We start from the raw sequence: 15,143 nt of genomic DNA, 5'->3' as shown, positions 1-15,143 counted from the left end.
TGGAACTCAGTTTGTACTTATATATTAATATAGCTAGGTTTCTTTCTTTTTTTATTTTTTCTTTTTTTCTTTTTTTTTTTTTTGACAGGCAGAGTGGATAGTGAGAGAGAGAGAGAGAGACAGAGAGAAAGGTCTTCCTTTTTGCCGTTGCTTCACCCTCCAATGGCCGCTGCGGACGGCGCATCTCGCTGATCCGAAGCCAGGAGCCAGGTGCTTCTCCTGGTCTCCCTTGCTGGTGCAGGACCCAAGGACTTGGGCCATCCTCCACTGCACTCCCTGGCCATAGCAGAGAGCTGGCCTGGAAGAGGGGCAACCGGGACAGAATCTGGCGCCCCAACCGGGATTAGAACCCAGTGTGCCGGCGCCACAAGGTGGAGGATTAGCCTGTTGAGCCACGGCGCCGGCCTATTTTTTTTTAATTTTCGACAGGCAGAGTGGACAGTGAGAGAGAGACAGAGAGAAAGGTCTTCCTTTTGCCGTTGGTTCACCTTCCAATGGCCGCCGCGGTAGGCACGCTGCAGCCAGCGCACCGCGCTGATCCGAAGGCAGGAGCCAGGTGCTTCTGGTCTCCCATGGGGTGCAGGGCCCAAGCACTTGGGTCATCCTCCACTGCACTCCCTGGCCAGAGCAGAGAGCTGGCCTGGAAGGGGGGCAACCGGGACAGGATCGGTGCCCCGACCGGGACTAGAACCCGGTGTGCCGGCGCCGCAAGGTGGAGGATTAGCCTAGTGAGCTGCGGCGTCGGCCTTTTTTTTTTTTTTTTGACAGGCAGAGTGGGTTGTGAGAGAGAGAAACAGAGAGAAAGGTCTTCCTTTTTGCCGCTGGTTCACCCTCCAATGGCTGCTGTGGCTGGCGCATCTTGCTGATCCGAAGCCAGGAGCCAGGTCTTCTCCTGGTCTCCCATGCAGGTGCAGGGCCCAAGCACTTGGGCCATCCTCCTCTGCCTTCCCAGGCCATAGCAGAGAGCTGGCCTGGAAGAGTGGCAACCGGGACTAGAACCTGGTGTGCCGGCGCCTCAAGGTGGAGGATTAGCCTGTTAAGCCACGGCGCGGGCCATAGCTAGGTTTCTAATTTTACTCATTTTAAAATGTCAGACTGGACACTGCAGTAACAATCCTTTTTAAAAAATATTTTAAAGATTTATTTATTTATTTATTTGAGAGGTAGAGGGTTGGTTCACTCCCCAAAGGACTATAGTAGTTGGGGTGGGGCTAGCCCAGGCTAAAACTGGGAACCACATCTTCTATCTGGGTATCCTGCATGGATGACAGGGACTCAAGTACTTACCCAGATGCAGTAGAAAGGACCTAGAGGGCCCGGCGCCATGGCGTAGTGGGAAAAGCCACTGCCTGCAGTGCTGGCATCCCATATGGGCGCTGGTTCATGTCCCAGCTGCTCCACTTCCAATCCAACTCTTTGCTATGGCCTGGGAAACCAGTAGAAGCTGGTCCAAATCCTTGGGCCCCTGCACCCACATGGGAGACCCAGAAGAAGCACCTGACTCCAGATTAAGCCAGCTCTGTCTGTTGCAGCCATTTGGGGATGGAAGACCTCTCTTTCTGCCTCTGCCTCTCTGTAACTCTGCCTTTCGAATAAATAAATTAAAGAAAATAAAAAGGCCTGGATTGGAAGTGCTGTGCCACAACTCCGCCCCTATAAATAAATTTTAACATTGTTAGTGTTAGATGCTTTTTGGGGGCATACTCACTATTAAGTAAATTAAATTTTGCAGGACAGTTTGAAGTTAGTAATTACTATAAAATCCCTATTTCAAGTGACTCATTTTTAATCTGTAGTGCTGTAGTATTGAGTGAAGGCCTTATATACTCATAATTATGGTAGTCATGTGACAAAATCAGATAGGCAGTGAAGCTGCTCTTCTGGGTGTTGTCACTTTATTGGTGCTTCTTCCAAATGATTTTGAATATATTTTCATAGCTAGTAATAAACTATGATATACACACTGTTAAATTGCAACTCAGTTGATACCATACTGAGCTTGTTTTTTTTTTCCCCTAATTACAGAGTGTAAGTAAGCACCAGAGTACTTAAAAGTGGGTGAAAATGGAATTTAAAAATCCTTATTTTGTTACAAATATATTTTGAAAAGTTCATGCTTAGTTCTTTCATAATACATTTTTTTTCCACGAACGCTCGAGAGACCCTGCATATGCATGGCTTTCAAAAATTTTTTGTACCGAAGTAAATATCTTGAAACAAATTTTTATTTATTTGAGAAGGGGAGCGTGCGAGAGTATGAGATCCAGAGAGTGCATTCACTTTGGCTCCCATCCACAGGTTCACTCCCCACGTGGTCTCAGTGGCTAGAGCTGGTCAAGGAGAAGTGTCAGGAGCCCACTCAGTTGAGTAGTGCTGGCCCCGTTTCCCTCTCCTGGACTGTTCACTGAGCACTTACTTCACTGAACTTTGCAACATGCTTATTCACGTTCTGTCCTGATGTTTTCTGTATTTTTATAGCCTTTCATCTGAGACATTCAAGGTACTTTACAACTTCTGCCACACAGGTCGTGCATCTTGCAGTACATCTGTAAGGTATGTAAATAGAAGTTTTTGTCATTTTTTGAATTTTTGAACATTTTTGTATTTTGAGAGAAGGCTTCCATTTGCTGGCTCATTCCCCAGATGCCTGTCATGGCTGGTTGGGGCCTGGACCCAGGAGCTGGGAACTCAATCCAAGTCTCCTGTGTGGGTGGCAGGAACTGAATTACTTGAACCCTCCCTGCTGCCTCTCAGGATCTGTGTTGGTGGGAAGCTGGAATTGGAAGCTGAAGCCAGGAGTTAAACTCATTCACTCCAGTGTGGAATGCAGGTGTCTTAAAAAGAGAGTGACAGAGAAGGAGCGAACTTCTGTCTGCTGGTTTAGTCCCAGACAACCCCAACAGCCAGGTCTGGGCTGAAGTCAGGAGCCTGAAACTTCATACAGGTTTCCATGTACATGTGGGGGGCAGAGACCCAAGGCACATCATGTGCTGCCTTTCCTGGCACATTAGCAGGAAGCTGATTCAGAAGCAGTGTAGCTAGGAATTGAATGAGACACTCCTATGTAGGATGCAGACATTGCAAGTGGTGGTTTAACCTGTTGCTTGATAATGCCTGCCTGTGGGATGCTGGCGTCTTTTTTTGTTTTTCTTTGTTTATTTATTTGAAAGGCAGAGTTAGAGAGAGGTCTTCATCCGCTGATTCACTTCCCAAATGGCTGCAATAGCCAGTGCTGGGCTGATCCAAAGCCAGGGGCCTGGAGGTCCCTGCTTGGGTACAGGGACCCAAGGACTCAGGCCATCCTCTGCTGTTTTGCCAAGCCATAGCAGAGAGTTGGATTGGAAATGGAGCAACTGGGACACGAACTGGTGCCCATATGGGATGCTGGCACTGCAGATAGGAGCTTTAACATGGTATGCCACAGTGGCCCCGGGATACGAATGTCTTAAACTGACCTTTAACCACTAAGAGAGAGAGATCTTGCATCTGCTGGTTCACTCTCCAGATAGCCTTAATAGCCAGGGCTGGACCAGGCCTGAGCCAGGAGTTTAATCTTGGTCTCTCATGTGTGTGGCAGGGACCCAAGCACTTGGACCATCTGCTGCTGCTTTCCGAGGTGCATTAGCAGGTCCTGGATTGGAAGTGGAACAGTCGGACTCAACTGGTGCTCAAATGGGATGCTGGTGCTACAGGCAACAGTTTAACTCACTGCACCATGGTGCTGACTCACCCCCCCGCCCCTTTTAACTTTATTTATTTGAAAGAGTGTCAGAGAGGGAGAGGCATGTGTTGGTTCACTTCCCAGTTGGCTGCAACAGCCATAGCTGGGCCAATCCGAAGCCAGGAAACAGGAGCTTCTTCTGGGTCTCTCATGCAGGTGCAGGGGCCCAAGGGCTTGGGCCATCTTCTGCTGCTTTCCCAAGCATTGGCAGAGAGCTGGATCCGAAGTGAAGCAGCCAGGACTTGAACTGGTACCCATATGGGATGCCGACAGTGCAGGCAGCAGATTTACCCACTACACCACAGTGCCGGCCCCCCCATATACTTCTTTGACTTCTGGACCATTTCTGTTTTATTCTGTTTTTCATTTTCTTGATTGAGTAGTTTAGTTATATAGTTTATTGTTTGTGCTATATAGATATGTCTGTTTATCAGTAGAAAATGAGTCAGCTGGAGTGTAAGGATCAAAGGACAGTCCTCCCTTTTACAGGAGGCATCAGGAGTGATACCGGCTTTGGAGAGGGCGTTGTAAACAGCAGTACAACATTTTGCCCGGAGCTGTTCAAATACATTTCTTTCCTTTTTTTAAAAATTTTTAAAAATTTATTTATTTTAAAAATTTTTTTGACAGGTAGAGTTAGACAGAGAGAGAAAGAGAGAAAGGTCTTCCTTTTTCCATTGGTTCACCCCCCAAGTGGCCGCTACGGCCGGTGCGCTGCGCCGATCTGAAACCAGGAGCCAGGCGCTTCCTCCTGGTCTCCCGTGCTGGTGCAGCGCCCAAGGACTTGGGCCATCCTCCACTGCACTCCTGGGCCACAGCAGAGAGCTGGACTGGAAGAGGAGCAACTGGGACAGAATCCGGCGCCCCAACCGGGACTAGAACCTGGGGTGCTGGCACTGCAGGCTGAGGATTAGCCTATTGAGCCGTGGCGCCGCGCCCCCCCCCCTTTTTTTTTTGTAAAGAAAAATACATTTATGTAATTTTTATTTTATTTTATTTTATTTTATTTGACAGGCAGAGTGGACAGTGAGAGAGAGAAAGGTCTTCCTTTACCGTTGGTTCACCCTCCAGTGGCTACTGCAGCCAGCGTGCTGAGACTGGTGCACCGCACTGATCCAAAGGCAGGAGCCAGGTGCTTCTCCTGGTCTCCCTTGGGATGCAGGGCCCAAGCACTTGGGCCATCCTCCACTGTACTCCCGGGCCACAGCAGAGAGCTGGCCTGGAAGAAGGGCTACCAGGACAGAGTCCGGCGCCCCGAGCGGGACTAGAACCCGGAGTGCCATCGCCACAGGCGGAGGATTAGCCTATTGAGCTGCGGCGCTGGCCCTATTTTATTTTTTTATTTTTAATTTTTTTTGACAGGCAGAGTGGACAGTGAGAGAGAGACAGAGAGAAAGGTCTTCCTTTTGCCGTTGGTTCACCCTCCAATGGCCGCCGCGGTAGGCGCGCTGCGGCCGGCGCACCGCGCTGATCCGATGGCAGGAGCCAGGTGCTTCTCCTGGTCTCCCATGGGGTGCAGGGCCCAAGCACTTGGGCCATCCTCCACTGCACTCCCTGGCCACAGCAGAGAGCTGGCTATTTTATTTTTTTAAAAATTTAATTTAAGGAGCCAGCACTGTGGTGTAGCGGGTAAAGCCGCCACCTGTAGTGCCAGCATCCCACATGGGTGCTGGTTAATGTCCTGGCTGCTCCACTTAGGATCCACCTCTCTGCTATGGCCTGGGAAAGCAGTGGAAGATGTCCTAAGTCCTTGGGTCCCTGCACCCATGTGGGAGATCTGGAAGAAGCTCCTGGCTCCTGGCTTTGGATTGGCACAACTCTGGCAGTTGCAGCCAATTGAGGAATGAACCAGTGGATGGAAAACCTCTCTCTCTGCCTTTCCTTCTCTCTCTGTGTAGCTTTTTCAGATAAATAAATGAGTCTTTAAAAAAATTTTATTTGAGAGACAGAGAAGGAGAGACAAAGAGAAAGATCTTTCATCCCCTGATTCACTCCCAAATAGCTGCAATGGCCATATCTGTGCCAATCCGAAGCCAGGAGCCAGGAGCTTCTTCTGGGTCTCCCATGTGGGTGCAGGGACCAAGCACTTGGGCACTCTTGTACTGCTTTCCCAAGCCATTAGCAGAGAGCTAGATCAGAAGAGGAGCAGCCAAGACTCGAACTGGCACCCATATGGGATGCTGTGGCCCCAGGTAGAGGCATAGCCTATTACCACACAGTGCCAGCCCCCTGTTAAGATATTTTAAAACTGGTTACAAAATAAGGGAAATAGAAATTTAATTTTAACATAAGTATCCTGTTACTGTATCATTTTGGTAAAAATGATACAGTTTTTAAAAATTTATTGTTTATTTGCAAGGCAGAGTTAAGGAGAGAGATGGGAAAGGGAGCAGGTTCATGCTGCAACAACCAGGGCTGGGCCAGGCAGAAGCCTGGAGCCGGGAACTTTACTTTGGTCTCCTGTATGAGAGGCAGGGGCACGAGTTTTGAGCCATCATCTGCTGCATTAATTCCAGGTGCATAGATTGGAGCTGGATTGGAAGTGGAGCAGTGGCCTGCTTGAGTCCTGACTGCACGTGCATGCAAGCTGTCTCTGTCTCACCATCTCTCTCTAACTCTGCCTTTCAAATAAATAAATAGATCGATCTCTAAAAAAGTCTTACCTATAGTATATTGGTAAGTTGTTGAAGTTTTTTCTTTTTCTTTTTGAAAGGCAGAATGAGAGACATTTATTTTCTTTTTTTTTTTTTTTTTTTTTTAATTTTTAACAGGCAGAGTGGACAGTGAGAGAGAGAGACAGAGAGAAAGGTCTTCCTTTGCCGTTGGTTCACCCTCCAATGGCCGCCGCGGTAGCGCGCTGCGGCCGGCACACCACGCTGTTCCGATGGCAGGAGCCAGGTGCTTCTCCTGGTCTCCCATGGGGTGCAGAGCCCAAGCACTTGGGCCATCCTCCACTGCACTCCCTGGCCACAGCAGAGAGCTGGCCTGGAAGAGGGGCAACCGGGACAGGGTCGGTGCCCCGACCGGGACTAGAACCCGGTGTGCCGGCGCCGCAAGGTGGAGGATTAGCCTGTTGAGCCACGGCGCCGGCCGAGACATTTATTTTCTATTCGGTTGTTCATTTCCTCAGATAACCACAGAGGTGGGTCTATGTGAAGCTGAAGCCAGGAACCCAAAATTCAATCTGGGTTTTCATGTCGGTGGCAGGAATCCAAGTACTTGAGCCAACACCTGCTGCTTCTAGGGTGTTCATTAGCAGGAAGCTGAATTGGAAGTGGGGATGAGATTCCATCCCAGGCGCTCCAGTTTGGAATATGGGATGTGGGAGTGTCCCAAGCTTTGGTTTAACCTGCAGTGCCAAAATGCCTGCCCACATGTAGTGTTTTGATACATCTATACATTTGGTCATATTCATACCAGTGTAAACATTATCTGTACTCCCAGCATTTATTATTTTTCTATTGTTAAGACATTAAAAATCCTTTCTTCAGTGAACTTTTTTGGTTTCAGAAAATAACACAGTACATTACCTATAGTCCTCGTACTGTGCTACAGAATACCAGAACTTTTTGTCCTATTTAATTGTAACTTCGTACCTGTTAAGCAAGGTTGCTCAGTCCTTTCCTCTCCTTTGCCTCTGGTAACTGCCATACTAATCTTGGTTTCCTTGAGATCAGTTTTAGATTTTACATGAGTTAGATAATCTTGTGGTACTTCTCTTTCTTTGTCTGGCTTATTTCACTTAACATACTGACCTCCAGTTCCATCCATGTTTTTGTAAATGACAAAAGTTCATTGTTTTCAATGGCTGAGTAGTAGTATTTTGTGTATCTATATGTATCACAGTTTCTTTATAATGGAGGCTCTTGAAATCCAGTGATAGATGATGATAGTGACTTGGATAAGAGAAATGACAGTGGAGGTGGTTGAGATTCTTGATACATTCATTGTAAAGCTGACATGCTTTGTTGAAATTGGAAGATGTGGCCCTGATCCATTGTCAGATAAGTCCATACAGCTGGCCTTTGACCACTGGGCGTGATACACTCTGGCTTTTCCATGAGGCTTGAAATGACTTTTTTTTTTTTTTTTTTTAAAGATTTATTTATTTACTTTAGAGTCAGAGTTATAGACAGACAGGCAGAGACAGAGAAGTTGGTCTTTCATCCGCTGGTTCACTCCCCAGATAGGCAGAGTTACAGAGAGAGGGAGACACAGAGAGGTCTTCTATTTGCTGGTTTACTCCCCAGAGTAAACCACAGTGTCCAGAGATGGGCTGATCTGAAGCCAGGAGCCAGGAGCTTCTTTCGGGTCTCCCATGCAGGTGCAGGGCTCCAAGGAATTGGGCCATTTTCTACTGCTTTCCCAGGCCATGGCAGAGAGCTGGATTGGAAGTAGAACAGCCAGGACTGGAACCCGTGCCCATAAGAGGTGCCGGCACCCTCGATGGTGGCTTTACCCCACTACTCCACAGTGCCCAGCTTTGGGCCGCTTTGGTGCCTTTTGTATGGAAGAGGAAATACTGTGCCGTTGTTCTGGGGACTTTGACATAACCCTGTTGTTTGTGATATCTGCTTTGAGAGCCTAAGGAAGTAAGTTTAAAATAGATATTTGATGGTGTAAAACCTTGTTGATAATTAGATTTTTCCACATGATAATTGTTTTAAAAGACTTATTTTTGGAGGCCAGTGTTATGGCATAGGGGGTAAAGGGGGAGGGGTAAAGCCACTGCCTGTGATGCCGACATCCCATATGGGAACCATTTCGAGACCCAGCTGTTCCACTTCTGATCCAGCTCCCTGCTAATACACCTGGCAAAATAGTGGAGGATGGCCCAAGTGCTGGGGCCCCTGCATCCATGTAGGAGACCTAGAGGAAGCTCCTAGCTTTTACCTGGTCCAGCCCAGTTGCTGTGGCCATTTTGGGAGTGAAATAGATGATGAGATTGATCTCTCTCTCTCTCTCTCTCTCTGCCTTTCAAATAAATAAATTTTTTTTAAAGATTTATTTATTTATTTAAAAAAGCAGAGTTATGGAGATGGCAGGAGACACTGAGAGAGAGAGATCTTCCATCCACTGGTTCACTCCCCAAATAATTGGAATAGTCAGGGCAGGGCCAGACCAAATCTTGGAGCCAGGAGCTTCATCTGGGTCCCCTACATGGGTTCAGGGGCCCAACACACACTTGGGCTGTCTTCTGCTTTTCCCAAGTCCTGCTTCCCAGGGACCACTGAGAGAATTTATTTGAAAGATAGAATGACAGAGAAAGGGATCTTTGATCTTCATCCACTGGTTCACTCCCCAAACGGGTACAAATACTGGGGCATGGCCAGGCTGAAGCCAGGAGCCTGGAACTCCACCTGGGTCTCTTATTTGTACAGGGGCCCAAGCACTTGAGGGCTCATTTGCAGGGAGCTGGATCCAAAGTGGAGCAGCTGGGACATACACCCTCAGGTAGAGGATGCTGTCATCACTATACCCACTGCACCACAACTCTGGCCCCAGTTACGTTTTTTAATCACCTCATGGAGGTATAACTTGCTAACCTTAAAATGTACCCATTTGAAATGGTAGCTTGATAAGTTGATAAATATTAAGTATAATTGCCACTTAATCAAGATAAAACATTTTCTTGAGGCTTTAAAATTTTTTATAAGTAGATTTTTTTATTTAAAAAATATATGCCCTCTGGTGAACAAAAAATTCTAAAGAAAGTTTGTAATAAAATGTATATTCTCTCATAGTTTTGTTTCCTGTGGGTTTTTTTTTTTTTTTAAGATTTATTTTAATTATTTGAAATAATTAGAGAGAGGTAGAGACAGAGAAAGAGGTTTTCCATCCTCTGGTTCACTCCCTAGATGGCCGCAATGGCAGGAGTTGTGCCAATCCAAAGGTAGGAGCCAGGAGTTTTTTCTAGGTCTCCCACTTGGATGCAGGAGCCCAAGGACTTGGGCCATCCTCTACTGCTTTCCCAGCCCATAACAGAGAGCTGGATTGGAAGAGGAGCAGCTTGGACTAGAACTGGCGCCCATGTGGGATGCCAGCATCTCAGGCCAGGGCTTTAACCTGCTGCACCACGGTGTCATCCCCTCCTGTGGGGTTTTTTAACTTAATTGAGGTGCTAGTGTCGTGACACAGTAGGTTAAGCTGCCACTTGCTGTTCTGCTTCTGATCCAGATTCCTGGTAATGTGGCCTGGGAAGGCAGTGGATAATGGCTCAAGTGTTTGGGTCCCTGCCACCCAAGTAGGAGACCCAGATAGAGTTCCTGTTTCTTGGCTTTGGCTTGGACCAGCTTTGGCCATTGTGGCCATTTGGGAAGTGAACCAGTGGATGAAAGACCTCTCTTTCTGCTGTCTGCTGTCTCTTCCCCCACCCCTCCCCTGTCATTCTGCTTTTTAAATAAAGAAATAAGTCTTAAAAAAAATTTAGCCAGGGGCTAGGTAAAGCATTTATGATGGTAAAGCACCCAGGCAGTTGAGTCCTTTCTTCACAGAAAGCCAGTCAGCATTTTCTGTGGGTCCTTCCAGGGATGCTGTCTGTGTCTGTGCTTGCATTGCCTTTTCCTCATATGCAGACTGTTACACCTCACGTTGTTGTTTACTCATTTAACCCACTACACCACAGTGCTGGCCCCCACTTTTCTTTTCTTTCTTTTTTTTTTTTTTTAATTACAGAAGATTTATTTGAAAGAGAGAGTGAGTGGAAGAGACAGAGAGAGGCATAAATCTTCTATCTACTGGTTTATACCCCAATGGCTACAACGGCCAGGTTTGGCCAAGGCTGAAGCCAGGAACCTGGAACTTTATCCTGGTCTCCCACGTTTGTAGCAGGGACCCAAGTACTTATGCCATTTTCCCTGCCTTCTCAGGTATGTTAGCAGGGACCTGCATCAGAAATGGAGTAGCCAGGACTTGGGAGCCTGGGTGGGGCATCACAGGCAGCCCAGCCTGCTATGTCACTGTGTCACTGTGCCAGCCCCAATGAGGAAAATTTCGAAACTACATAGAGGTGTTGGTTGGTCAATATTTTAAACGTGCTGAAAACCAATAAATTGTACACTTAAAAAGATTGTTTCCTTTGTGAATTTCACCTCAGCTGAAAGAAGGGAAAATTAATGCAGATATTCAGGCCCTACACCAGAGTTTTCACTCTAGAAGAGGGTTCAGGTGAAACCTTTGCTTTTTTTTAATTTGAAAGCGAGATAGAGAAAGACAAAGAGGTGGTCCATCCACTGGATTCACTCCCTAAATGACTGCAATTGTCAGGATCAGGTCAGACCAAAGCCAGCAGTCTGGAACTCTATCCAGGTCTCCCATGGGGGTGGCAGGGACCTGAGTACTTGGGCCATCTCTGCTGCTTTCCCAGGAGCATCAGCAGGGAGCTGGATCAACGTTCAAGTGGCCAAAACTACAACCCACGATCTGATATGGGATGCCTGTGTTGCAGGCAGTAGCTTAATCCTCTAGAACACAACACTGGCCCTGGTCTGTTTGTATTTTTTAAATAGATTATTTGCTATTGTGTGGTTCTTACTATCAAGTTGGGCATCCTATTTCTGTGGTTGAATTTTCTTTTTTAAAATTAATTAATTTATTTGAAAAGCAGAGTTGCAGAGATAGAAGGAGAGACAGGAAGAGAGAGAGAGAGGGGGAGAGAGGGAGAGATCTTCCATCTGCTTGCTCACTCCCCAAATGGCCACAGTAGCCAGGGCTGGGCTAGGCTGAAGCCAGGAGCTTCATCTAAGTCTCCACGTGAGTGGCAGGGGCCCTTGGGACATCCTAGCCACTTTCCCAGGCACATTAGCAGGAACTGGAATGGAAGTGGAGCACCTAGGACTCTGATGCCAATATGGGATGCCAGCATCACAGGTGGCGGCTTAACCTGCTATGCTACAGTGCCTCCCTCCCCTTCCTTTAGCATTTTATTTTTTATTTGAAAGTCATCGTGACACAGATGGGGGGGGGAGATAGAGAAAGAAATTGATTCATACAATGGTTTATTCCCCAAATACCTGCAACATCTGGGGCTGGGTCTGTAGTTAGAATTCTATCCTGAGCTCCCACATGGGTGGCAGGGATCTAAGCATTTGAGCCATCATCTGCTGCTTTCCCAGGTACTTTAGCAGGAAGCTGGATCAGAAGCAGAGTATCTGAGATTTGAACCAGCACTCCAGTATGTGATGTGGGTGTCTAGCAGCAGTTTAACCTGCTGCTCCACAACACCCACCCCAGGTGTTTTTTTTTTTTTTTTTTTTTTTAAATCTAGTTGTAGAGCTTGGAGAGGAATGAGCCCTGATTGAGATACTTGTGCCAGCATACTGAAACATTCTAACGGGCTATTAGGTAGTTTTTTGAGGCTACCTTATGCTTTCTTCTTCGCTGTGTTAGTCCTATAGGCAAGCGTTGTCTTAGGGGAAGTTTGAGTAGTTAGACTGCATAGATTTACCCCTTATACAGTGCATCTGTTTATGGCTAACTCTGGGATATTTACCTTCTAGGGTGAGTGATCTGGTGCTCTTACTTAGGAAACCTGAAGGTGTGTTCCTTCGGGAAGTGTTCTTTGCTTTCCTCTGCCTAAAGAACTTAAGTTTGGAGTGATTCTTGTGGGGAACCGCAGGCTGGCCACCTGTGAGAACCTCCTCATCTGCATAGCTTGCAGCAATCGAAAACAAGGTGAAACAGATGAAACAGAATGGACTCTGCATAAACAACTAGGAAGAACCAGGTGAAACAGATGAACTTTCAACCTGAGACTATTCACGCCCTTTCATCTGATTGGACGATATCAGCATAAAGGGACATTGGGATCTGGGCGGGCCGGCGCGGCCACCACTGCCCCTCCTCTTCTTTTCTCCTCTCCCCGCTTTCCTTTTACCCCCACAAGTAAAAGTTCCTTGAGAACCGATGAACAGTGACCGTGTGGTGACTACGTTGGACCCTTGCTGGCGAGGGCCTGACAATTCTCACTTGAGACTGTACTGGAGGTTTTCTTCACTGTTCTTTGTTTGCCTCCATGGGCCTTAGGCCTCCTGCTCTTGATCTCCAAGGACCCTTATTGTTGCAGAAAGGAAAGCTGTTGAGCTGCCATCAGCCCTTGGCAACTGCTTGATCAGGACGGCCAAATGATGACACCAGGCTCAAGTTAATGATGGGCAGATGGTATTTTAGGCCCTTTTGCCAGGAATTTGTATATAAGTTCATAAACAAAATAAGTGACTTTGTTTTCAGCTTCATTTCCTAAATGTTTAATGGTGTTTCCTGTGTGCAAGCGCATACCCAGTGTAGGTGAACTTGGAGTTCATAACACAAATTTCTATCAGTTGTACAGAAACAGTGTATATGAGAGTACATAATTGAAGTGTAGAAAAGTATACATTTAAAATGAACAGAATGCATACTGCTCCATTAAGTTAGGAAAAGCTCTATGAAAATACTTCAAAAAGTTGATAGGGAAAAAGTTTGTGGAAAGGGAAATAAAAGATAAACTAAGGGTTGGGAATTTGTAGCGGTTAAGGAGCCCTTTGGGATGCTTGCATCTACCCCTTATTGGAGCGCCTGGCTTGGAGCCTGGGCCCTGCTTCTGATTCCAGCTTCCTGCTAATCACACCTGATGGCTCCAGTACTTGGGTCCCTTCACTTAGGTGAGAGACCTGGGTTACAGTCCCTGCCCAACCTTAGCTATTGCAGGCATTTGAGGAGCAAACTCCTAGATGGAAGCTCTGAAACTGTTTCTCTCTGTGTTGCTCTTGCTCTCTGCCTTTCAAAAGAAGTACAGTAAATAAAAGTTTATTTTGTTACAAAAAGATTTTTGAACCCATGCATATGAGGAATCTTCAAAGAGTTCTTGAAAAATATATATTATGAAAAGACTATGGATTTCAAAATTTTTTTTTGCCAAAATAAGCTTGTGTCTTCATTTTATTTATTTATTTGATGGCAGAGAGACAGATATCCTCCATCCACTGGATCCACCCTAAATGCCCATGATAGCTAGGGCTGAGCCAGGCTGAAGCCAGGAGCCTGGAACTCATTTCAGTTTCCACATTGGTGGCAGGGACCCAAATATTTGAACCATCATCTGCTGCCTCTCAGGTGTACATAAGCAGGAAGCTATAGCAGAGAGCCAGGACTCAAACCAGGGATTCCAGACTGGAATGTGGGTGTCCCAAGTGGCATTTTAACCACTGCACCAAATGTCTGCCCATTCATTATATTTTTCCATAAACTTGGCAGTGCTCTCATAGAGCTTTTCTTCCTCTGGTTGAATAAAGCAGTGTATATTCTTCATTTTAGGTGTGAACTTATTTCCTTCAATAAAGGAGAACAGTGGAATGGAGAGTTGGGAAAAGGAGAAACTTTAGCCCTTCTTTGAGCAGGATTTATTGTTTGAACAAAATTTGGTTCTAGTTTGGTCCTTGTAGGAGTGACTAGAAGAAAGGTTGTATTTTGACTTTTATTTTGAGTCTTATAAGTCTCCCTGATATCTTTGCCCTAAGAGATGCAGTCTGGGGCATTCTTGGAGCTTTTGTGGAGTTCCTTTGCAGTTTAGTTGGGGGGAGATTCCTATAGAAATCATTAAAATAGTATCACTGGTTTTTAATAATTGAAGCTTGCCTCTTTAAGGTTTAAAACTTCTTGTATGTCTCTAGTGGATGTCTTTTTCTCTGTTTTAGAGCTTTTGTGTATAATGAGTGAAGGCTTTTCTCCTAAGGATTTTTTTTCTGCCTTTAGGGTTTGTTGCCCTGGTTTGGAACCCTCTCCATCCTGACCTAAATAGCACCCCCTTCCAACCCTGTTTTACTTTTCTGAACTGGCTTTCATAGTGTTCTCTGTCTTCTGTATTGTTGCGGCACCACTTTTTTTCCACCAACACATGTTTTCCTTTTTTTTTTTTTTTAAATTATCATTTATTTATTTGAAAGGCAGAATGAGAGAGATCTTCCATCTGCTAGTTCACCCCCAAAATGGTCACAAGGGCCAGGGATGGTCCAGGCTGAAACCTGGAGCCTGGAACTTTATCCAGGTCTCCCACGTGGGTGGCAGAAGCCCATGTGTTTTGTTTGCGTCATCTTCTGTTTCTTTCTCGGGCCGGTTATCAGGGAGCTGGATTGGAAGCAGAATAGCAGGATTCAAACCAGCACTCCCAATCTGAGATGTCAGAGTCATGGCCAGCAGCTTAACTCACTGCCAGCCCCAAAGCATGCATTTTTCTAAATAGCTGTGAACTCAGCTACTGGCCATTTAGACTTACTGGGTTTTCTAAAAGCAGATGAGCTTTGGGCAAAGAGGTTAAGATGCCACTTGAGGGGTTGGCACTGTGGCATAGCAGGTAAAGCCACAGCCTGCAGTGCCAACATCCCATATGGGTGCCGGTTCAAGTCGTCTGCTCTGTTTCCGATCCAGTGGGTCTGCTATGTCCTGG

At 46.4% G+C, this 15,143-nt stretch overlaps 1 protein-coding gene across 2 annotated transcripts in view; it reads left to right on the top strand.

Moving 5' to 3' along the window:
* The window catches only part of RHOA (ras homolog family member A), a 58,991-nt gene that overhangs the window by 2,943 nt on the left and 40,905 nt on the right, over positions 1 to 15,143 (top strand). The window contains exon 2 of one of the 2 annotated variants that reach the window (XM_062200867.1): positions 2,479 to 2,553. The exons of the other annotated variant lie outside the window; for it this stretch is intronic. The gene's annotated coding sequence lies outside the window, so the exon portion shown is untranslated. The remainder of the gene's footprint in view (positions 1 to 2,478; positions 2,554 to 15,143) is intronic. 2 annotated transcript variants of the gene reach the window in all.

Source organism: Lepus europaeus, chromosome 9 (genome assembly GCF_033115175.1).
Source record: "Lepus europaeus isolate LE1 chromosome 9, mLepTim1.pri, whole genome shotgun sequence".
In the NCBI taxonomy this organism is placed as follows: domain Eukaryota; kingdom Metazoa; phylum Chordata; class Mammalia; order Lagomorpha; family Leporidae; genus Lepus; species Lepus europaeus.
This window is presented reverse-complemented; position numbering and strand designations above follow the sequence as displayed.